General features: G+C 48.6%; 19 non-coding genes across 19 annotated transcripts; all 19 read right to left on the reverse strand.

Annotated features, from left to right (window-relative positions):
- Positions 1–388: 388 nt before the first annotated feature.
- On the reverse strand, positions 389–460 carry TRNAG-UCC (transfer RNA glycine (anticodon UCC)). The gene has a single exon. It is a non-coding gene; the product is annotated as a tRNA-Gly (tRNA).
- Positions 461–1,335: 875 nt separating this feature from the next.
- On the reverse strand, positions 1,336–1,407 carry TRNAG-UCC (transfer RNA glycine (anticodon UCC)). Its single transcript has one exon. It is a non-coding gene; the product is annotated as a tRNA-Gly (tRNA).
- Positions 1,408–3,240: 1,833 nt separating this feature from the next.
- On the reverse strand, positions 3,241–3,312 carry TRNAG-UCC (transfer RNA glycine (anticodon UCC)). Its single transcript has one exon. It is a non-coding gene; the product is annotated as a tRNA-Gly (tRNA).
- Positions 3,313–4,189: 877 nt separating this feature from the next.
- TRNAG-UCC (transfer RNA glycine (anticodon UCC)) lies at positions 4,190–4,261 on the reverse strand. Its single transcript has one exon. It is a non-coding gene; the product is annotated as a tRNA-Gly (tRNA).
- An 890-nt stretch (positions 4,262–5,151) lies between these two features.
- Positions 5,152–5,223, reverse strand: TRNAG-UCC (transfer RNA glycine (anticodon UCC)). The gene has a single exon. It is a non-coding gene; the product is annotated as a tRNA-Gly (tRNA).
- An 881-nt stretch (positions 5,224–6,104) lies between these two features.
- TRNAG-UCC (transfer RNA glycine (anticodon UCC)) lies at positions 6,105–6,176 on the reverse strand. Its single transcript has one exon. It is a non-coding gene; the product is annotated as a tRNA-Gly (tRNA).
- A 2,812-nt stretch (positions 6,177–8,988) lies between these two features.
- On the reverse strand, positions 8,989–9,060 carry TRNAG-UCC (transfer RNA glycine (anticodon UCC)). Its single transcript has one exon. It is a non-coding gene; the product is annotated as a tRNA-Gly (tRNA).
- Positions 9,061–9,940: 880 nt separating this feature from the next.
- TRNAG-UCC (transfer RNA glycine (anticodon UCC)) lies at positions 9,941–10,012 on the reverse strand. Its single transcript has one exon. It is a non-coding gene; the product is annotated as a tRNA-Gly (tRNA).
- Positions 10,013–10,902: 890 nt separating this feature from the next.
- TRNAG-UCC (transfer RNA glycine (anticodon UCC)) lies at positions 10,903–10,974 on the reverse strand. Its single transcript has one exon. It is a non-coding gene; the product is annotated as a tRNA-Gly (tRNA).
- A 522-nt stretch (positions 10,975–11,496) lies between these two features.
- TRNAG-UCC (transfer RNA glycine (anticodon UCC)) lies at positions 11,497–11,568 on the reverse strand. Its single transcript has one exon. It is a non-coding gene; the product is annotated as a tRNA-Gly (tRNA).
- An 890-nt stretch (positions 11,569–12,458) lies between these two features.
- On the reverse strand, positions 12,459–12,530 carry TRNAG-UCC (transfer RNA glycine (anticodon UCC)). Its single transcript has one exon. It is a non-coding gene; the product is annotated as a tRNA-Gly (tRNA).
- Positions 12,531–13,052: 522 nt separating this feature from the next.
- TRNAG-UCC (transfer RNA glycine (anticodon UCC)) lies at positions 13,053–13,124 on the reverse strand. Its single transcript has one exon. It is a non-coding gene; the product is annotated as a tRNA-Gly (tRNA).
- An 890-nt stretch (positions 13,125–14,014) lies between these two features.
- Positions 14,015–14,086, reverse strand: TRNAG-UCC (transfer RNA glycine (anticodon UCC)). The gene has a single exon. It is a non-coding gene; the product is annotated as a tRNA-Gly (tRNA).
- Positions 14,087–14,967: 881 nt separating this feature from the next.
- TRNAG-UCC (transfer RNA glycine (anticodon UCC)) lies at positions 14,968–15,039 on the reverse strand. The gene has a single exon. It is a non-coding gene; the product is annotated as a tRNA-Gly (tRNA).
- An 890-nt stretch (positions 15,040–15,929) lies between these two features.
- Positions 15,930–16,001, reverse strand: TRNAG-UCC (transfer RNA glycine (anticodon UCC)). The gene has a single exon. It is a non-coding gene; the product is annotated as a tRNA-Gly (tRNA).
- Positions 16,002–16,882: 881 nt separating this feature from the next.
- On the reverse strand, positions 16,883–16,954 carry TRNAG-UCC (transfer RNA glycine (anticodon UCC)). Its single transcript has one exon. It is a non-coding gene; the product is annotated as a tRNA-Gly (tRNA).
- A 1,704-nt stretch (positions 16,955–18,658) lies between these two features.
- Positions 18,659–18,730, reverse strand: TRNAG-UCC (transfer RNA glycine (anticodon UCC)). Its single transcript has one exon. It is a non-coding gene; the product is annotated as a tRNA-Gly (tRNA).
- Positions 18,731–19,610: 880 nt separating this feature from the next.
- TRNAG-UCC (transfer RNA glycine (anticodon UCC)) lies at positions 19,611–19,682 on the reverse strand. Its single transcript has one exon. It is a non-coding gene; the product is annotated as a tRNA-Gly (tRNA).
- Positions 19,683–20,563: 881 nt separating this feature from the next.
- Positions 20,564–20,635, reverse strand: TRNAG-UCC (transfer RNA glycine (anticodon UCC)). Its single transcript has one exon. It is a non-coding gene; the product is annotated as a tRNA-Gly (tRNA).
- Between the last annotated feature and the right edge of the window lie 690 nt (positions 20,636–21,325).

Here is a 21,325-nt window from a genome sequence, read left to right on the forward strand (position 1 = left end):
AGCGGGATCGATGCCCGCATCCTCCAAAACTTCCGCTTGGCACTACCTTCAAATGAAGGGCCAACTTCTTTTTAGTTGGCACTGACACAAAAACCTAGGAAGCAGCTGCACGCATATCTGGCTAAACCTTCGATAGCTCAGCTGGTAGAGCGGAGGACTGAAGTAGCTGAAGGACTGAAGGAGGACTGAATCCTTAGGTCGCTGGTTCGATTCCGGCTCGAAGGATGCTTTTGAGTGTCCGATAACCTTGCATGCTTCAACTTGGAGGCTCTCTTGCACAGACTTTGCAGCTGCATACCTCCTGGCCACACTCTTTTTGAGCCTGACCGCACAACCATTGGCCTCTGGAGAGAGTGTTAACAAGAATACTTCAAAACAAGAGAAACAATGCGTTGGCCGGGAATCGAACCCGGGTCAACTGCTTGGAAGGCAGCTATGCTCACCACTATACCACCAACGCCATAGAATTCGCACCACTTCTCAATCGTGAAAATGCAACTCTCACCCCTAGTGTGACTAAAGCCAACTCTTCTGCTTCGTTAGTGGCTTGACAACAGTCAGACGGTAATGTGGCTTCTCGTAAGAGAGGTTTAAGCAGCAGCAGAGTGGCGCAGCGGGAGCGTGCTGGGCCCATAACCCAGAGGTCGATGGATCGAAACCATCCTCTGCTAGGCGCAGAGTTTTGTATTTTTCATGCTCCCAGGAAAAAGGTACCCCAAAAATTCACTGTCTCGTTCTTTCAGGCCACCCAAAGCCCAGCAAACTCCACTGTCCTTTATATTTCAAGGCACCAAAAAATCCACACTTAAAAAAAAAAAAAAAGAAACCTTTCTTCTCCCATGGTCAAAGCTTGGTTTAGGCATGATAACATGACTGCGGTGTGACCCGAGTGCCAGAAGCCAGCAACCGTAGAGGGGGATTAGCTCAAATGGTAGAGCGCTCGCTTAGCATGCGAGAGGTAGCGGGATCGATGCCCGCATCCTCCAAAACTTCCACTTGGCACTACCTTCAAATGAAGGGCCAACTTCTTTTTAGTTGGCACTGACACAAAAACCTAGGAAGCAGCTGCACGCATATCTGGCTAAACCTTCGATAGCTCAGCTGGTAGAGCGGAGGACTGTAGTAGCTAATTAGCAATCCTTAGGTCGCTGGTTCGATTCCGGCTCGAAGGATGCTTTTGAGTGTCCGACAACCTTGCATGCTTCAACTTGGAAGCTCTCTTGCACAGACTTTGCAGCTGCATACCTCCTGGCCGCACTCTTTTTGAGCCTGACCGCACAACCATTGGCCTCTGGAGAGAGTGTTAACAAGAATACTTCAAAACAAGAGAAACAATGCGTTGGCCGGGAATCGAACCCGGGTCAACTGCTTGGAAGGCAGCTATGCTCACCACTATACCACCAACGCCATAGAATTCGCACCACTTCTCAATCGTGAAAATGCAACTCTCACCCCTAGTGTGACTAAAGCCAACTCTTCTGCTTCGTTAGTGGCTTGACAACAGTCAGACGGTAATGTGGCTTCTCGTAAGAGAGGTTTAAGCAGCAGCAGAGTGGCGCAGCGGGAGCGTGCTGGGCCCATAACCCAGAGGTCGATGGATCGAAACCATCCTCTGCTAGGCGCAGAGTTTTGTATTTTTCATGCTCCCAGGAAAAAGGTACCCCAAAAATTCACTGTCTCGTTCTTTCAGGCCACCCAAAGCCCAGCAAACTCCACTGTCCTTTATATTTCAAGGCACCAAAAAATCCACACTTAAAAAAAAAAAAAAAAAGAAAGAAACCTTTCTTCTCCCATGGTCAAAGCTTGGTTTAGGCATGATAACATGACTGCGGTGTGACCCGAGTGCCAGAAGCCAGCAACCGTAGAGGGGGATTAGCTCAAATGGTAGAGCGCTCGCTTAGCATGCGAGAGGTAGCGGGATCGATGCCTGCATCCTCCAAAACTTCCACTTGGCACTACCTTCAAATGAAGGGCCAACTTCTTTTTAGTTGGCACTGACACAAAAACCTAGGAAGCAGCTGCACGCATATCTGGCTAAACCTTCGATAGCTCAGCTGGTAGAGCGGAGGACTGTAGTAGCTAATTAGCAATCCTTAGGTCGCTGGTTCGATTCCGGCTCGAAGGATGCTTTTGAGTGTCCGACAACCTTGCATGCTTCAACTCGGAGGCTCTCTCGCACAGACTTTGCAGCTGCATACCTCCTGGGCGCACTCTTTTTAAGCCTGACCGCACAACCATTGGCCTTTGGAGAGAGTGTTAACAAGAATACTTCAAAACAAGAGTAACAATGCGTTGGCCGGGAATCGAACCCAGGTCAACTGCTTGGAAGGCAGCTATGCTCACCACTATACCACCAACGCCATAGAATTCGCACCACTTCTCAATCGTGAAAATGCAACTCTCACCCCTAGTGTGACTAAAGCCAACTCTTCTGCTTCGTTAGTGGCTTGACAACAGTCAGACGGTAATGTGGCTTCTCGTAAGAGAGGTTTAAGCAGCAGCAGAGTGGCGCAGCGGGAGCGTGCTGGGCCCATAACCCAGAGGTCGATGGATCGAAACCATCCTCTGCTAGGCGCAGAGTTTTGTATTTTTCATGCTCCCAGGAAAAAGGTACCCCAAAAATTCACTGTATCGTTCTTTCAGGCCACCCAAAGCCCAGCAAACTCCACTGTCCTTTATATTTCAAGGCACCAAAAAATCCACACTTAAAAAAAAAAAAAAAAGAAAGAAACCTTTCTTCTCCCATGGTCAAAGCTTGGTTTAGGCATGATAACATGACTGCGGTGTGACCCGAGTGCCAGAAGCCAGCAACCGTAGAGGGGGATTAGCTCAAATGGTAGAGCGCTCGCTTAGCATGCGAGAGGTAGCGGGATCGATGCCCGCATCCTCCAAAACTTCCACTTGGCACTACCTTCAAATGAAGGGCCAACTTCTTTTTAGTTGGCGCTGACACAAAAACCTAGGAAGCAGCTGCACGCATATCTGGCTAAACCTTCGATAGCTCAGCTGGTAGAGCGGAGGACTGTAGTAGCTAATTAGCAATCCTTAGGTCGCTGGTTCGATTCCGGCTCGAAGGATGCTTTTGAGTGTCCGACAACCTTGCATGCTTCAACTCGGAGGCTCTCTCGCACAGACTTTGCAGCTGCATACCTCCTGGGCGCACTCTTTTTAAGCCTGACCGCACAACCATTGGCCTTTGGAGAGAGTGTTAACAAGAATACTTCAAAACAAGAGTAACAATGCGTTGGCCGGGAATCGAACCCGGGTCAACTGCTTGGAAGGCAGCTATGCTCACCACTATACCACCAACGCCATAGAATTCGCACCACTTCTCAATCGTGAAAATGCAACTCTCACCCCTAGTGTGACTAAAGCCAACTCTTCTGCTTCGTTAGTGGCTTGACAACAGTCAGACGGTAATGTGGCTTCTCGTAAGAGAGGTTTAAGCAGCAGCAGAGTGGCGCAGCGGGAGCGTGCTGGGCCCATAACCCAGAGGTCGATGGATCGAAACCATCCTCTGCTAGGCGCAGAGTTTTGTATTTTTCATGCTCCCAGGAAAAAGGTACCCCAAAAATTCACTGTCTCGTTCTTTCAGGCCACCCAAAGCCCAGCAAACTCCACTGTCCTTTATATTTCAAGGCACCAAAAAATCCACACTTAAAAAAAAAAAAAGAAAGAAACCTTTCTTCTCCCATGGTCAAAGCTTGGTTTAGGCATGATAACATGACTGCGGTGTGACCCGAGTGCCAGAAGCCAGCAACCGTAGAGGGGGATTAGCTCAAATGGTAGAGCGCTCGCTTAGCATGCGAGAGGTAGCGGGATCGATGCCCGCATCCTCCAAAACTTCCACTTGGCACTACCTTCAAATGAAGGGCCAACTTCTTTTTAGTTGGCACTGACACAAAAACCTAGGAAGCAGCTGCACGCATATCTGGCTAAACCTTCGATAGCTCAGCTGGTAGAGCGGAGGACTGTAGTAGCTAATTAGCAATCCTTAGGTCGCTGGTTCGATTCCGGCTCGAAGGATGCTTTTGAGTGTCCGACAACCTTGCATGCTTCAACTCGGAGGCTCTCTCGCACAGACTTTGCAGCTGCATACCTCCTGGGCGCACTCTTTTTAAGCCTGACCGCACAACCATTGGCCTTTGGAGAGAGTGTTAACAAGAATACTTCAAAACAAGAGTAACAATGCGTTGGCCGGGAATCGAACCCGGGTCAACTGCTTGGAAGGCAGCTATGCTCACCACTATACCACCAACGCCATAGAATTCGCACCACTTCTCAATCGTGAAAATGCAACTCTCACCCCTAGTGTGACGAAAGCCAACTCTTCTGCTTCGTTAGTGGCTTGACAACAGTCAGACGGTAATGTGGCTTCTCGTAAGAGAGGTTTAAGCAGCAGCAGAGTGGCGCAGCGGGAGCATGCTGGGCCCATAACCCAGAGGTCGATGGATCGAAACCATCCTCTGCTAGGCGCAGAGTTTTGTATTTTTCATGCTCCCAGGAAAAAGGTACCCCAAAAATTCACTGTCTCGTTCTTTCAGGCCACCCAAAGCCCAGCAAACTCCACTGTCCTTTATATTTCAAGGCACCAAAAAATCCACACTTAAAAAAAAAAAAAAAAAAAGAAAAAAGAAAGAAACCTTTCTTCTCCCATGGTCAAAGCTTGGTTTAGGCATGATAACATGACTGCGGTGTGACCCGAGTGCCAGAAGCCAGCAACCGTAGAGGGGGATTAGCTCAAATGGTAGAGCGCTCGCTTAGCATGCGAGAGGTAGCGGGATCGATGCCCGCATCCTCCAAAACTTCCACTTGGCACTACCTTCAAATGAAGGGCCAACTTCTTTTTAGTTGGCACTGACACAAAAACCTAGGAAGCAGCTGCACGCATATCTGGCTAAACCTTCGATAGCTCAGCTGGTAGAGCGGAGGACTGTAGTAGCTAATTAGCAATCCTTAGGTCGCTGGTTCGATTCCGGCTCGAAGGATGCTTTTGAGTGTCCGACAACCTTGCATGCTTCAACTCGGAGGCTCTCTCGCACAGACTTTGCAGCTGCATACCTCCTGGGCGCACTCTTTTTAAGCCTGACCGCACAACCATTGGCCTTTGGAGAGAGTGTTAACAAGAATACTTCAAAACAAGAGTAACAATGCGTTGGCCGGGAATCGAACCCGGGTCAACTGCTTGGAAGGCAGCTATGCTCACCACTATACCACCAACGCCATAGAATTCGCACCACTTCTCAATCGTGAAAATGCAACTCTCACCCCTAGTGTGACTAAAGCCAACTCTTCTGCTTCGTTAGTGGCTTGACAACAGTCAGACGGTAATGTGGCTTCTCGTAAGAGAGGTTTAAGCAGCAGCAGAGTGGCGCAGCGGGAGCGTGCTGGGCCCATAACCCAGAGGTCGATGGATCGAAACCATCCTCTGCTAGGCGCAGAGTTTTGTATTTTTCATGCTCCCAGGAAAAAGGTACCCCAAAAATTCACTGTCTCGTTCTTTCAGGCCACCCAAAGCCCAGCAAACTCCACTGTCCTTTATATTTCAAGGCACCAAAAAATCCACACAAAAAAAAAAAAAAAAAAAGAAAGAAACCTTTCTTCTCCCATGGTCAAAGCTTGGTTTAGGCATGATAACATGACTGCGGTGTGACCCGAGTGCCAGAAGCCAGCAACCGTAGAGGGGGATTAGCTCAAATGGTAGAGCGCTCGCTTAGCATGCGAGAGGTAGCGGGATCGATGCCCGCATCCTCCAAAACTTCCACTTGGCACTACCTTCAAATGAAGGGCCAACTTCTTTTTAGTTGGCACTGACACAAAAACCTAGGAAGCAGCTGCACGCATATCTGGCTAAACCTTCGATAGCTCAGCTGGTAGAGCGGAGGACTGTAGTAGCTAATTAGCAATCCTTAGGTCGCTGGTTCGATTCCGGCTCGAAGGATGCTTTTGAGTGTCCGACAACCTTGCATGCTTCAACTCGGAGGCTCTCTCGCACAGACTTTGCAGCTGCATACCTCCTGGGCGCACTCTTTTTAAGCCTGACCGCACAACCATTGGCCTTTGGAGAGAGTGTTAACAAGAATACTTCAAAACAAGAGTAACAATGCGTTGGCCGGGAATCGAACCCGGGTCAACTGCTTGGAAGGCAGCTATGCTCACCACTATACCACCAACGCCATAGAATTCGCACCACTTCTCAATCGTGAAAATGCAACTCTCACCCCTAGTGTGACTAAAGCCAACTCTTCTGCTTCGTTAGTGGCTTGACAACAGTCAGACGGTAATGTGGCTTCTCGTAAGAGAGGTTTAAGCAGCAGCAGAGTGGCGCAGAGGGAGCGTGCTGGGCCCATAACCCAGAGGTCGATGGATCGAAACCATCCTCTGCTAGGCGCAGAGTTTTGTATTTTTCATGCTCCCAGGAAAAAGGTACCCCAAAAATTCACTGTCTCGTTCTTTCAGGCCACCCAAAGCCCAGCAAACTCCACTGTCCTTTATATTTCAAGGCACCAAAAAATCCACACTTAAAAAAAAAGAAAAAAGAAAGAAACCTTTCTTCTCCCATGGTCAAAGCTTGGTTTAGGCATGATAACATGACTGCGGTGTGACCCGAGTGCCAGAAGCCAGCAACCGTAGAGGGGGATTAGCTCAAATGGTAGAGCGCTCGCTTAGCATGCGAGAGGTAGCGGGATCGATGCCCGCATCCTCCAAAACTTCCACTTGGCACTACCTTCAAATGAAGGGCCAACTTCTTTTTAGTTGGCACTGACACAAAAACCTAGGAAGCAGCTGCACGCATATCTGGCTAAACCTTCGATAGCTCAGCTGGTAGAGCGGAGGACTGTAGTAGCTAATTAGCAATCCTTAGGTCGCTGGTTCGATTCCGGCTCGAAGGATGCTTTTGAGTGTCCGACAACCTTGCATGCTTCAACTCGGAGGCTCTCTCGCACAGACTTTGCAGCTGCATACCTCCTGGGCGCACTCTTTTTAAGCCTGACCGCACAACCATTGGCCTTTGGAGAGAGTGTTAACAAGAATACTTCAAAACAAGAGTAACAATGCGTTGGCCGGGAATCGAACCCAGGTCAACTGCTTGGAAGGCAGCTATGCTCACCACTATACCACCAACGCCATAGAATTCGCACCACTTCTCAATCGTGAAAATGCAACTCTCACCCCTAGTGTGACTAAAGCCAACTCTTCTGCTTCGTTAGTGGCTTGACAACAGTCAGACGGTAATGTGGCTTCTCGTAAGAGAGGTTTAAGCAGCAGCAGAGTGGCGCAGCGGGAGCGTGCTGGGCCCATAACCCAGAGGTCGATGGATCGAAACCATCCTCTGCTAGGCGCAGAGTTTTGTATTTTTCATGCTCCCAGGAAAAAGGTACCCCAAAAATTCACTGTCTCGTTCTTTCAGGCCACCCAAAGCCCAGCAAACTCCACTGTCCTTTATATTTCAAGGCACCAAAAAATCCACACTTAAAAAAAAAAAAAAAAAAAGAAAAAAGAAAGAAAGAAACCTTTCTTCTCCCATGGTCAAAGCTTGGTTTAGGCATGATAACATGACTGCGGTGTGACCCGAGTGCCAGAAGCCAGCAACCGTAGAGGGGGATTAGCTCAAATGGTAGAGCGCTCGCTTAGCATGCGAGAGGTAGCGGGATCGATGCCCGCATCCTCCAAAACTTCCACTTGGCACTACCTTCAAATGAAGGGCCAACTTCTTTTTAGTTGGCACTGACACAAAAACCTAGGAAGCAGCTGCACGCATATCTGGCTAAACCTTCGATAGCTCAGCTGGTAGAGCGGAGGACTGTAGTAGCTAATTAGCAATCCTTAGGTTGCTGGTTCGATTCCGGCTCGAAGGATGCTTTTGAGTGTCCGACAACCTTGCATGCTTCAACTTGGAGGCTCTCTTGCACAGACTTTGCAGCTGCATACCTCCTGGCCGCACTCTTTTTGAGCCTGACCGCACAACCATTGGCCTTTGGAGAGAGTGTTAACAAGAATACTTCAAAACAAGAGTAACAATGCGTTGGCCGGGAATCGAACCCAGGTCAACTGCTTGGAAGGCAGCTATGCTCACCACTATACCACCAACGCCATAGAATTCGCACCACTTCTCAATCGTGAAAATGCAACTCTCACCCCTAGTGTGACTAAAGCCAACTCTTCTGCTTCGTTAGTGGCTTGACAACAGTCAGACGGTAATGTGGCTTCTCGTAAGAGAGGTTTAAGCAGCAGCAGAGTGGCGCAGCGGGAGCGTGCTGGGCCCATAACCCAGAGGTCGATGGATCGAAACCATCCTCTGCTAGGCGCAGAGTTTTGTATTTTTCATGCTCCCAGGAAAAAGGTACCCCAAAAATTCACTGTCTCGTTCTTTCAGGCCACCCAAAGCCCAGCAAACTCCACTGTCCTTTATATTTCAAGGCACCAAAAAATCCACACTTAAAAAAAAAAAAAAAAAAAGAAAAAAGAAAGAAAGAAACCTTTCTTCTCCCATGGTCAAAGCTTGGTTTAGGCATGATAACATGACTGCGGTGTGACCCGAGTGCCAGAAGCCAGCAACCGTAGAGGGGGATTAGCTCAAATGGTAGAGCGCTCGCTTAGCATGCGAGAGGTAGCGGGATCGATGCCCGCATCCTCCAAAACTTCCACTTGGCACTACCTTCAAATGAAGGGCCAACTTCTTTTTAGTTGGCACTGACACAAAAACCTAGGAAGCAGCTGCACGCATATCTGGCTAAACCTTCGATAGCTCAGCTGGTAGAGCGGAGGACTGTAGTAGCTAATTAGCAATCCTTAGGTCGCTGGTTCGATTCCGGCTCGAAGGATGCTTTTGAGTGTCCGACAACCTTGCATGCTTCAACTTGGAAGCTCTCTTGCACAGACTTTGCAGCTGCATACCTCCTGGCCGCACTCTTTTTGAGCCTGACCGCACAACCATTGGCCTCTGGAGAGAGTGTTAACAAGAATACTTCAAAACAAGAGAAACAATGCGTTGGCCGGGAATCGAACCCGGGTCAACTGCTTGGAAGGCAGCTATGCTCACCACTATACCACCAACGCCATAGAATTCGCACCACTTCTCAATCGTGAAAATGCAACTCTCACCCCTAGTGTGACTAAAGCCAACTCTTCTGCTTCGTTAGTGGCTTGACAACAGTCAGACGGTAATGTGGCTTCTCGTAAGAGAGGTTTAAGCAGCAGCAGAGTGGCGCAGCGGGAGCGTGCTGGGCCCATAACCCAGAGGTCGATGGATCGAAACCATCCTCTGCTAGGCGCAGAGTTTTGTATTTTTCATGCTCCCAGGAAAAAGGTACCCCAAAAATTCACTGTCTCGTTCTTTCAGGCCACCCAAAGCCCAGCAAACTCCACTGTCCTTTATATTTCAAGGCACCAAAAAATCCACACTTAAAAAAAAAAAAAAAAAAAAGAAACCTTTCTTCTCCCATGGTCAAAGCTTGGTTTAGGCATGATAACATGACTGCGGTGTGACCCGAGTGCCAGAAGCCAGCAACCGTAGAGGGGGATTAGCTCAAATGGTAGAGCGCTCGCTTAGCATGCGAGAGGTAGCGGGATCGATGCCCGCATCCTCCAAAACTTCCACTTGGCACTACCTTCAAATGAAGGGCCAACTTCTTTTTAGTTGGCACTGACACAAAAACCTAGGAAGCAGCTGCACGCATCTCTGGCTAAACCTTCGATAGCTCAGCTGGTAGAGCGGAGGACTGTAGTAGCTAGTTAGCAATCCTTAGGTCGCTGGTTCGATTCCGGCTCGAAGGATGCTTTTGAGTGTCCGATAACCTTGCATGCTTCAACTTAGAGGCTCTCTTGCACAGACTTTGCAGCTGCATACCTCCTGGCCGCACTCTTTTTGAGCCTGACCGCACAACCATTGGCCTCTGGAGAGAGTGTTAACAAGAATACTTCAAAACAAGAGAAACAATGCGTTGGCCGGGAATCGAACCCGGGTCAACTGCTTGGAAGGCAGCTATGCTCACCACTATACCACCAACGCCATAGAATTCGCACCACTTCTCAATCGTGAAAATGCAACTCTCACCCCTAGTGTGACTAAAGCCAACTCTTCTGCTTCGTTAGTGGCTTGACAACAGTCAGACGGTAATGTGGCTTCTCGTAAGAGAGGTTTAAGCAGCAGCAGAGTGGCGCAGCGGGAGCGTGCTGGGCCCATAACCCAGAGGTCGATGGATCGAAACCATCCTCTGCTAGGCGCAGAGTTTTGTATTTTTCATGCTCCCAGGAAAAAGGTACCCCAAAAATTCACTGTCTCGTTCTTTCAGGCCACCCAAAGCCCAGCAAACTCCACTGTCCTTTATATTTCAAGGCACCAAAAAATCCACACTTAAAAAAAAAAAAAAAAAAAGAAAAAAGAAAGAAACCTTTCTTCTCCCATGGTCAAAGCTTGGTTTAGGCATGATAACATGACTGCGGTGTGACCCGAGTGCCAGAAGCCAGCAACCGTAGAGGGGGATTAGCTCAAATGGTAGAGCGCTCGCTTAGCATGCGAGAGGTAGCGGGATCGATGCCCGCATCCTCCAAAACTTCCACTTGGCACTACCTTCAAATGAAGGGCCAACTTCTTTTTAGTTGGCACTGACACAAAAACCTAGGAAGCAGCTGCACGCATATCTGGCTAAACCTTCGATAGCTCAGCTGGTAGAGCGGAGGACTGTAGTAGCTAATTAGCAATCCTTAGGTCGCTGGTTCGATTCCGGCTCGAAGGATGCTTTTGAGTGTCCGACAACCTTGCATGCTTCAACTCGGAGGCTCTCTCGCACAGACTTTGCAGCTGCATACCTCCTGGGCGCACTCTTTTTAAGCCTGACCGCACAACCATTGGCCTTTGGAGAGAGTGTTAACAAGAATACTTCAAAACAAGAGTAACAATGCGTTGGCCGGGAATCGAACCCGGGTCAACTGCTTGGAAGGCAGCTATGCTCACCACTATACCACCAACGCCATAGAATTCGCACCACTTCTCAATCGTGAAAATGCAACTCTCACCCCTAGTGTGACGAAAGCCAACTCTTCTGCTTCGTTAGTGGCTTGACAACAGTCAGACGGTAATGTGGCTTCTCGTAAGAGAGGTTTAAGCAGCAGCAGAGTGGCGCAGCGGGAGCGTGCTGGGCCCATAACCCAGAGGTCGATGGATCGAAACCATCCTCTGCTAGGCGCAGAGTTTTGTATTTTTCATGCTCCCAGGAAAAAGGTACCCCAAAAATTCACTGTCTCGTTCTTTCAGGCCACCCAAAGCCCAGCAAACTCCACTGTCCTTTATATTTCAAGGCACCAAAAAATCCACACTTAAAAAAAAAAAAAAAAAAAGAAAAAAGAAAGAAACCTTTCTTCTCCCATGGTCAAAGCTTGGTTTAGGCATGATAACATGCATACCTCCTGGCCGCACTCTTTTTAAGCCTGACCGCACAACCATTGGCCTTTGGAGAGAGTGTTAACAAGAATACTTCAAAACAAGAGTAACAATGCGTTGGCCGGGAATCGAACCCGGGTCAACTGCTTGGAAGGCAGCTATGCTCACCACTATACCACCAACGCCATAGAATTCGCACCACTTCTCAATCGTGAAAATGCAACTCTCACCCCTAGTGTGACTAAAGCCAACTCTTCTGCTTCGTTAGTGGCTTGACAACAGTCAGACGGTAATGTGGCTTCTCGTAAGAGAGGTTTAAGCAGCAGCAGAGTGGCGCAGCGGGAGCGTGCTGGGCCCATAACCCAGAGGTCGATGGATCGAAACCATCCTCTGCTAGGCGCAGAGTTTTGTATTTTTCATGCTCCCAGGAAAAAGGTACCCCAAAAATTCACTGTCTCGTTCTTTCAGGCCACCCAAAGCCCAGCAAACTCCACTGTCCTTTATATTTCAAGGCACCAAAAAATCCACACTTAAAAAAAAAAAAAAAAAAAGAAAAAAGAAAGAAACCTTTCTTCTCCCATGGTCAAAGCTTGGTTTAGGCATGATAACATGACTGCGGTGTGACCCGAGTGCCAGAAGCCAGCAACCGTAGAGGGGGATTAGCTCAAATGGTAGAGCGCTCGCTTAGCATGCGAGAGGTAGCGGGATCGATGCCCGCATCCTCCAAAACTTCCACTTGGCACTACCTTCAAATGAAGGGCCAACTTCTTTTTAGTTGGCACTGACACAAAAACCTAGGAAGCAGCTGCACGCATATCTGGCTAAACCTTCGATAGCTCAGCTGGTAGAGCGGAGGACTGTAGTAGCTAATTAGCAATCCTTAGGTCGCTGGTTCGATTCCGGCTCGAAGGATGCTTTTGAGTGTCCGACAACCTTGCATGCTTCAACTCGGAGGCTCTCTCGCACAGACTTTGCAGCTGCATACCTCCTGGGCGCACTCTTTTTAAGCCTGACCGCACAACCATTGGCCTTTGGAGAGAGTGTTAACAAGAATACTTCAAAACAAGAGTAACAATGCGTTGGCCGGGAATCGAACCCGGGTCAACTGCTTGGAAGGCAGCTATGCTCACCACTATACCACCAACGCCATAGAATTCGCACCACTTCTCAATCGTGAAAATGCAACTCTCACCCCTAGTGTGACGAAAGCCAACTCTTCTGCTTCGTTAGTGGCTTGACAACAGTCAGACGGTAATGTGGCTTCTCGTAAGAGAGGTTTAAGCAGCAGCAGAGTGGCGCAGCGGGAGCGTGCTGGGCCCATAACCCAGAGGTCGATGGATCGAAACCATCCTCTGCTAGGCGCAGAGTTTTGTATTTTTCATGCTCCCAGGAAAAAGGTACCCCAAAAATTCACTGTCTCGTTCTTTCAGGCCACCCAAAGCCCAGCAAACTCCACTGTCCTTTATATTTCAAGGCACCAAAAAATCCACACTTAAAAAAAAAAAAAAAAAAAGAAAAAAGAAAGAAACCTTTCTTCTCCCATGGTCAAAGCTTGGTTTAGGCATGATAACATGCATACCTCCTGGCCGCACTCTTTTTAAGCCTGACCGCACAACCATTGGCCTTTGGAGAGAGTGTTAACAAGAATACTTCAAAACAAGAGTAACAATGCGTTGGCCGGGAATCGAACCCGGGTCAACTGCTTGGAAGGCAGCTATGCTCACCACTATACCACCAACGCCATAGAATTCGCACCACTTCTCAATCGTGAAAATGCAACTCTCACCCCTAGTGTGACTAAAGCCAACTCTTCTGCTTCGTTAGTGGCTTGACAACAGTCAGACGGTAATGTGGCTTCTCGTAAGAGAGGTTTAAGCAGCAGCAGAGTGGCGCAGCGGGAGCGTGCTGGGCCCATAACCCAGAGGTCGATGGATCGAAACCATCCTCTGCTAGGCGCAGAGTTTTGTATTTTTCATGCTCCCAGGAAAAAGGTACCCCAAAAATTCACTGTCTCGTTCTTTCAGGCCACCCAAAGCCCAGCAAACTCCACTGTCCTTTATATTTCAAGGCACCAAAAAATCCACACTTAAAAAAAAAAAAAAAAAAAGAAAAAAGAAAGAAACCTTTCTTCTCCCATGGTCAAAGCTTGGTTTAGGCATGATAACATGACTGCGGTGTGACCCGAGTGCCAGAAGCCAGCAACCGTAGAGGGGGATTAGCTCAAATGGTAGAGCGCTCGCTTAGCATGCGAGAGGTAGCGGGATCGATGCCCGCATCCTCCAAAACTTCCACTTGGCACTACCTTCAAATGAAGGGCCAACTTCTTTTTAGTTGGCACTGACACAAAAACCTAGGAAGCAGCTGCACGCATATCTGGCTAAACCTTCGATAGCTCAGCTGGTAGAGCGGAGGACTGTAGTAGCTAATTAGCAATCCTTAGGTCGCTGGTTCGATTCCGGCTCGAAGGATGCTTTTGAGTGTCCGACAACCTTGCATGCTTCAACTTGGAGGCTCTCTTGCACAGACTTTGCAGCTGCATACCTCCTGGCCGCACTCTTTTTGAGCCTGACCGCACAACCATTGGCCTTTGGAGAGAGTGTTAACAAGAATACTTCAAAACAAGAGTAACAATGCGTTGGCCGGGAATCGAACCCGGGTCAACTGCTTGGAAGGCAGCTATGCTCACCACTATACCACCAACGCCATAGAATTCGCACCACTTCTCAATCGTGAAAATGCAACTCTCACCCCTAGTGTGACTAAAGCCAACTCTTCTGCTTCGTTAGTGGCTTGACAACAGTCAGACGGTAATGTGGCTTCTCGTAAGAGAGGTTTAAGCAGCAGCAGAGTGGCGCAGCGGGAGCGTGCTGGGCCCATAACCCAGAGGTCGATGGATCGAAACCATCCTCTGCTAGGCGCAGAGTTTTGTATTTTTCATGCTCCCAGGAAAAAGGTACCCCAAAAATTCACTGTCTCGTTCTTTCAGGCCACCCAAAGCCCAGCAAACTCCACTGTCCTTTATATTTCAAGGCACCAAAAAATCCACACTTAAAAAAAAAAAAAAAAAAAAAGAAACCTTTCTTCTCCCATGGTCAAAGCTTGGTTTAGGCATGATAACATGACTGCGGTGTGACCCGAGTGCCAGAAGCCAGCAACCGTAGAGGGGGATTAGCTCAAATGGTAGAGCGCTCGCTTAGCATGCGAGAGGTAGCGGGATCGATGCCCGCATCCTCCAAAACTTCCACTTGGCACTACCTTCAAATGAAGGGCCAACTTCTTTTTAGTTGGCACTGACACAAAAACCTAGGAAGCAGCTGCACGCATATCTGGCTAAACCTTCGATAGCTCAGCTGGTAGAGCGGAGGACTGTAGTAGCTAGTTAGCAATCCTTAGGTCGCTGGTTCGATTCCGGCTCGAAGGATGCTTTTGAGTGTCCGATAACCTTGCATGCTTCAACTTGGAGGCTCTCTTGCACAGACTTTGCAGCTGCATACCTCCTGGCCGCACTCTTTTTGAGCCTGACCGCACAACCATTGGCCTCTGGAGAGAGTGTTAACAAGAATACTTCAAAACAAGAGAAACAATGCGTTGGCCGGGAATCGAACCCGGGTCAACTGCTTGGAAGGCAGCTATGCTCACCACTATACCACCAACGCCATAGAATTCGCACCACTTCTCAATCGTGAAAATGCAACTCTCACCCCTAGTGTGACTAAAGCCAACTCTTCTGCTTCGTTAGTGGCTTGACAACAGTCAGACGGTAATGTGGCTTCTCGTAAGAGAGGTTTAAGCAGCAGCAGAGTGGCGCAGCGGGAGCGTGCTGGGCCCATAACCCAGAGGTCGATGGATCGAAACCATCCTCTGCTAGGCGCAGAGTTTTGTATTTTTCATGCTCCCAGGAAAAAGGTACCCCAAAAATTCACTGTCTCGTTCTTTCAGGCCACCCAAAGCCCAGCAAACTCCACTGTCCTTTATATTTCAAGGCACCAAAAAATCCACACTTAAAAAAAAAAAAAAAAAAAGAAAAAAGAAAGAAACCTTTCTTCTCCCATGGTCAAAGCTTGGTTTAGGCATGATAACATGACTGCGGTGTGACCCGAGTGCCAGAAGCCAGCAACCGTAGAGGGGGATTAGCTCAAATGGTAGAGCGCTCGCTTAGCATGCGAGAGGTAGCGGGATCGATGCCCGCATCCTCCAAAACTTCCACTTGGCACTACCTTCAAATGAAGGGCCAACTTCTTTTTAGTTGGCACTGACACAAAAACCTAGGAAGCAGCTGCACGCATATCTGGCTAAACCTTCGATAGCTCAGCTGGTAGAGCGGAGGACTGTAGTAGCTAATTAGCAATCCTTAGGTCGCTGGTTCGATTCCGGCTCGAAGGATGCTTTTGAGTGTCCGACAACCTTGCATGCTTCAACTTGGAGGCTCTCTTGCACAGACTTTGCAGCTGCATACCTCCTGGCCGCACTCTTTTTGAGCCTGACCGCACAACCATTGGCCTTTGGAGAGAGTGTTAACAAGAATACTTCAAAACAAGAGTAACAATGCGTTGGCCGGGAATCGAACCCGGGTCAACTGCTTGGAAGGCAGCTATGCTCACCACTATACCACCAACGCCATAGAATTCGCACCACTTCTCAATCGTGAAAATGCAACTCTCACCCCTAGTGTGACTAAAGCCAACTCTTCTGCTTCGTTAGTGGCTTGACAACAGTCAGACGGTAATGTGGCTTCTCGTAAGAGAGGTTTAAGCAGCAGCAGAGTGGCGCAGCGGGAGCGTGCTGGGCCCATAACCCAGAGGTCGATGGATCGAAACCATCCTCTGCTAGGCGCAGAGTTTTGTATTTTTCATGCTCCCAGGAAAAAGGTACCCCAAAAATTCACTGTCTCGTTCTTTCAGGCCACCCAAAGCCCAGCAAACTCCACTGTCCTTTATATTTCAAGGCACCAAAAAATCCACACTTAAAAAAAAAAAAAAAAAAAAAGAAACCTTTCTTCTCCCATGGTCAAAGCTTGGTTTAGGCATGATAACATGACTGCGGTGTGACCCGAGTGCCAGAAGCCAGCAACCGTAGAGGGGGATTAGCTCAAATGGTAGAGCGCTCGCTTAGCATGCGAGAGGTAGCGGGATCGATGCCCGCATCCTCCAAAACTTCCACTTGGCACTACCTTCAAATGAAGGGCCAACTTCTTTTTAGTTGGCACTGACACAAAAACCTAGGAAGCAGCTGCACGCATATCTGGCTAAACCTTCGATAGCTCAGCTGGTAGAGCGGAGGACTGTAGTAGCTAGTTAGCAATCCTTAGGTCGCTGGTTCGATTCCGGCTCGAAGGATGCTTTTGAGTGTCCGATAACCTTGCATGCTTCAACTTGGAGGCTCTCTTGCACAGACTTTGCAGCTGCATACCTCCTGGCCGCACTCTTTTTGAGCCTGACCGCACAACCATTGGCCTCTGGAGAGAGTGTTAACAAGAATACTTCAAAACAAGAGAAACAATGCGTTGGCCGGGAATCGAACCCGGGTCAACTGCTTGGAAGGCAGCTATGCTCACCACTATACCACCAACGCTATAGAATTCCCACCACTTCTCAATCGTGAAAATGCAACTCTCACCCCTAGTGTGACTAAAGCCAACTCTTCTGCTTCGTTAGTGGCTTGACAACAGTCAGACGGTAATGTGGCTTCTCGTAAGAGAGGTTTAAGCAGCAGCAGAGTGGCGCAGCGGTAGCGTGCTGGGCTCATAACCCAGAGGTCGATGGATCGAAACCATCCTCTGCTAGGCGCAGAGTTTTGTATTTTTCATGCTCCCAGGAAAAAGGTACCCCAAAAATTCACTGTCTCGTTCTTTCAGGCCACCCAAAGCCCAGCAAACTCCACTGTCCTTTATATTTCAAGGCACCAAAAAATCCACACTTAAAAAAAAAAAAAAAAAAAAAAAAAAAGAAAGAAACCTTTCTTCTCCCATGGTCAAAACTTGGTTTAGGCATGATAACATGACTGCGGTGTGACCCGAGTGCCAGAAGCCAGCAACCGTAGAGGGGGATTAGCTCAAATGGTAGAGCGCTCGCTTAGCATGCGAGAGGTAGCGGGATCGATGCCCGCATCCTCCAAAACTTCCACTTGGCACTACCTTCAAATGAAGGGCCAACTTCTTTTTAGTTGGCACTGACACAAAAACCTAGGAAGCAGCTGCACACATATCTGGCTAAACCTTCGATAGCTCAGCTGGTAGAGCGGAGGACTGTAGTAGCTAATTAGCAATCCTTAGGTCGCTGGTTCGATTCCGGCTCGAAGGATGCTTTTGAGTGTCCGACAACCTTGCATGCTTCAACTCGGAGGCTCTCTCGCACAGCTATGCTCACCACTATACCACCAACGCCATAGAATTCGCACCACTTCTCAATCGTGAAAATGCAACTCTCACCCCTAGTGTGACTAAAGCCAACTCTTCTGCTTCGTTAGTGGCTTGACAACAGTCAGACGGTAATGTGGCTTCTCGTAAGAGAGGTTTAAGCAGCAGCAGAGTGGCGCAGCGGGAGCGTGCTGGGCCCATAACCCAGAGGTCGATGGATCGAAACCATCCTCTGCTAGGCGCAGAGTTTTGTATTTTTCATGCTCCCAGGAAAAAGGTACCCCAAAAATTCACTGTCTCGTTCTTTCAGGCCACCCAAAGCCCAGCAAACTCCACTGTCCTTTATATTTCAAGGCACCAAAAAATCCACACTTAAAAAAAAAAAAAAAAAAGAAAAAAGAAAGAAAGAAACCTTTCTTCTCCCATGGTCAAAGCTTGGTTTAGGCATGATAACATGACTGCGGTGTGACCCGAGTGCCAGAAGCCAGCAACCGTAGAGGGGGATTAGCTCAAATGGTAGAGCGCTCGCTTAGCATGCGAGAGGTAGCGGGATCGATGCCCGCATCCTCCAAAACTTCCACTTGGCACTACCTTCAAATGAAGGGCCAACTTCTTTTTAGTTGGCACTGACACAAAAACCTAGGAAGCAGCTGCACGCATATCTGGCTAAACCTTCGATAGCTCAGCTGGTAGAGCGGAGGACTGTAGTAGCTAATTAGCAATCCTTAGGTCGCTGGTTCGATTCCGGCTCGAAGGATGCTTTTGAGTGTCCGACAACCTTGCATGCTTCAACTTGGAGGCTCTCTTGCACAGACTTTGCAGCTGCATACCTCCTGGCCGCACTCTTTTTGAGCCTGACCGCACAACCATTGGCCTTTGGAGAGAGTGTTAACAAGAATACTTCAAAACAAGAGTAACAATGCGTTGGCCGGGAATCGAACCCGGGTCAACTGCTTGGAAGGCAGCTATGCTCACCACTATACCACCAACGCCATAGAATTCGCACCACTTCTCAATCGTGAAAATGCAACTCTCACCCCTAGTGTGACTAAAGCCAACTCTTCTGCTTCGTTAGTGGCTTGACAACAGTCAGACGGTAATGTGGCTTCTCGTAAGAGAGGTTTAAGCAGCAGCAGAGTGGCGCAGCGGGAGCGTGCTGGGCCCATAACCCAGAGGTCGATGGATCGAAACCATCCTCTGCTAGGCGCAGAGTTTTGTATTTTTCATGCTCCCAGGAAAAAGGTACCCCAAAAATTCACTGTCTCGTTCTTTCAGGCCACCCAAAGCCCAGCAAACTCCACTGTCCTTTATATTTCAAGGCACCAAAAAATCCACACTTAAAAAAAAAAAAAAAAAAAAGAAACCTTTCTTCTCCCATGGTCAAAGCTTGGTTTAGGCATGATAACATGACTGCGGTGTGACCCGAGTGCCAGAAGCCAGCAACCGTAGAGGGGGATTAGCTCAAATGGTAGAGCGCTCGCTTAGCATGCGAGAGGTAGCGGGATCGATGCCCGCATCCTCCAAAACTTCCACTTGGCACTACCTTCAAATGAAGGGCCAACTTCTTTTTAGTTGGCACTGACACAAAAACCTAGGAAGCAGCTGCACGCATCTCTGGCTAAACCTTCGATAGCTCAGCTGGTAGAGCGGAGGACTGTAGTAGCTAGTTAGCAATCCTTAGGTCGCTGGTTCGATTCCGGCTCGAAGGATGCTTTTGAGTGTCCGATAACCTTGCATGCTTCAACTTGGAGGCTCTCTTGCACAGACTTTGCAGCTGCATACCTCCTGGCCGCACTCTTTTTGAGCCTGACCGCACAACCATTGGCCTCTGGAGACAGTGTTAACAAGAATACTTCAAAACAAGAGAAACAATGCGTTGGCCGGGAATCGAACCCGGGTCAACTGCTTGGAAGGCAGCTATGCTCACCACTATACCACCAACGCTATAGAATTCCCACCACTTCTCAATCGTGAAAATGCAACTCTCACCCCTAGTGTGACTAAAGCCAACTCTTCTGCTTCGTTAGTGGCTTGACAACAGTCAGACGGTAATGTGGCTTCTCGTAAGAGAGGTTTAAGCAGCAGCAGAGTGGCGCAGCGGGAGCGTGCTGGGCCCATAACCCAGAGGTCGATGGATCGAAACCATCCTCTGCTAGGCGCAGAGTTTTGTATTTTTCATGCTCCCAGGAAAAAGGTACCCTAAAAATTCACTGTCTCGTTCTTTCAGGCCACCCAAAGCCCAGCAAACTCCACTGTCCTTTATATTTCAAGGCACCAAAAAATCCACACTTAAAAAAAAAAAAAAAAAGGAAGAAACCTTTCTTCTCCCATGGTCAAAGCTTGGTTTAGGCATGATAACATGACTGCGGTGTGACCCGAGTGCCAGAAGCCAGCAACCGTAGAGGGGGATTAGCTCAAATGGTAGAGCGCTCGCTTAGCATGCGAGAGGTAGCGGGATCGATGCCCGCATCCTCCAAAACTTCCACTTGGCACTACCTTCAAATGAAGGGCCAACTTCTTTTTAGTTGGCGCTGACACAAAAACCTAGGAAGCAGCTGCACGCATATCTGGCTAAACCTTCGATAGCTCAGCTGGTAGAGCGGAGGACTGTAGTAGCTAATTAGCAATCCTTAGGTCGCTGGTTCGATTCCGGCTCGAAGGATGCTTTTGAGTGTCCGACAACCTTGCATGCTTCAACTCGGAGGCTCTCTCGCACAGACTTTGCAGCTGCATACCTCCTGGGCGCACTCTTTTTAAGCCTGACCGCACAACCATTGGCCTTTGGAGAGAGTGTTAACAAGAATACTTCAAAACAAGAGTAACAATGCGTTGGCCGGGAATCGAACCCGGGTCAACTGCTTGGAAGGCAGCTATGCTCACCACTATACCACCAACGCCATAGAATTCGCACCACTTCTCAATCGTGAAAATGCAACTCTCACCCCTAGTGTGACTAAAGCCAACTCTTCTGCTTCGTTAGTGGCTTGACAACAGTCAGACGGTAATGTGGCTTCTCGTAAGAGAGGTTTAAGCAGCAGCAGAGTGGCGCAGCGGGAGCGTGCTGGGCCCATAACCCAGAGGTCGATGGATCGAAACCATCCTCTGCTAGGCGCAGAGTTTTGTATTTTTCATGCTCCCAGGAAAAAGGTACCCCAAAAATTCACTGTCTCGTTCTTTCAGGCCACCCAAAGCCCAGCAAACTCCACTGTCCTTTATATTTCAAGGCACCAAAAAATCCACACTTAAAAAAAAAAAAAAAAAAAGAAAAAAGAAAGAAACCTTTCTTCTCCCATGGTCAAAGCTTGGTTTAGGCATGATAACATGACTGCGGTGTGACCCGAGTGCCAGAAGCCAGCAACCGTAGAGGGGGATTAGCTCAAATGGTAGAGCGCTCGCTTAGCATGCGAGAGGTAGCGGGATCGATGCCCGCATCCTCCAAAACTTCCACTTGGCACTACCTTCAAATGAAGGGCCAACTTCTTTTTAGTTGGCACTGACACAAAAACCTAGGAAGCAGCTGCACGCATATCTGGCTAAACCTTCGATAGCTCAGCTGGTAGAGCGGAGGACTGTAGTAGCTAATTAGC

Source organism: Eleutherodactylus coqui, chromosome 1, assembly GCF_035609145.1.
Source record: "Eleutherodactylus coqui strain aEleCoq1 chromosome 1, aEleCoq1.hap1, whole genome shotgun sequence".
Lineage (NCBI taxonomy): Eukaryota > Metazoa > Chordata > Amphibia > Anura > Eleutherodactylidae > Eleutherodactylus > Eleutherodactylus coqui.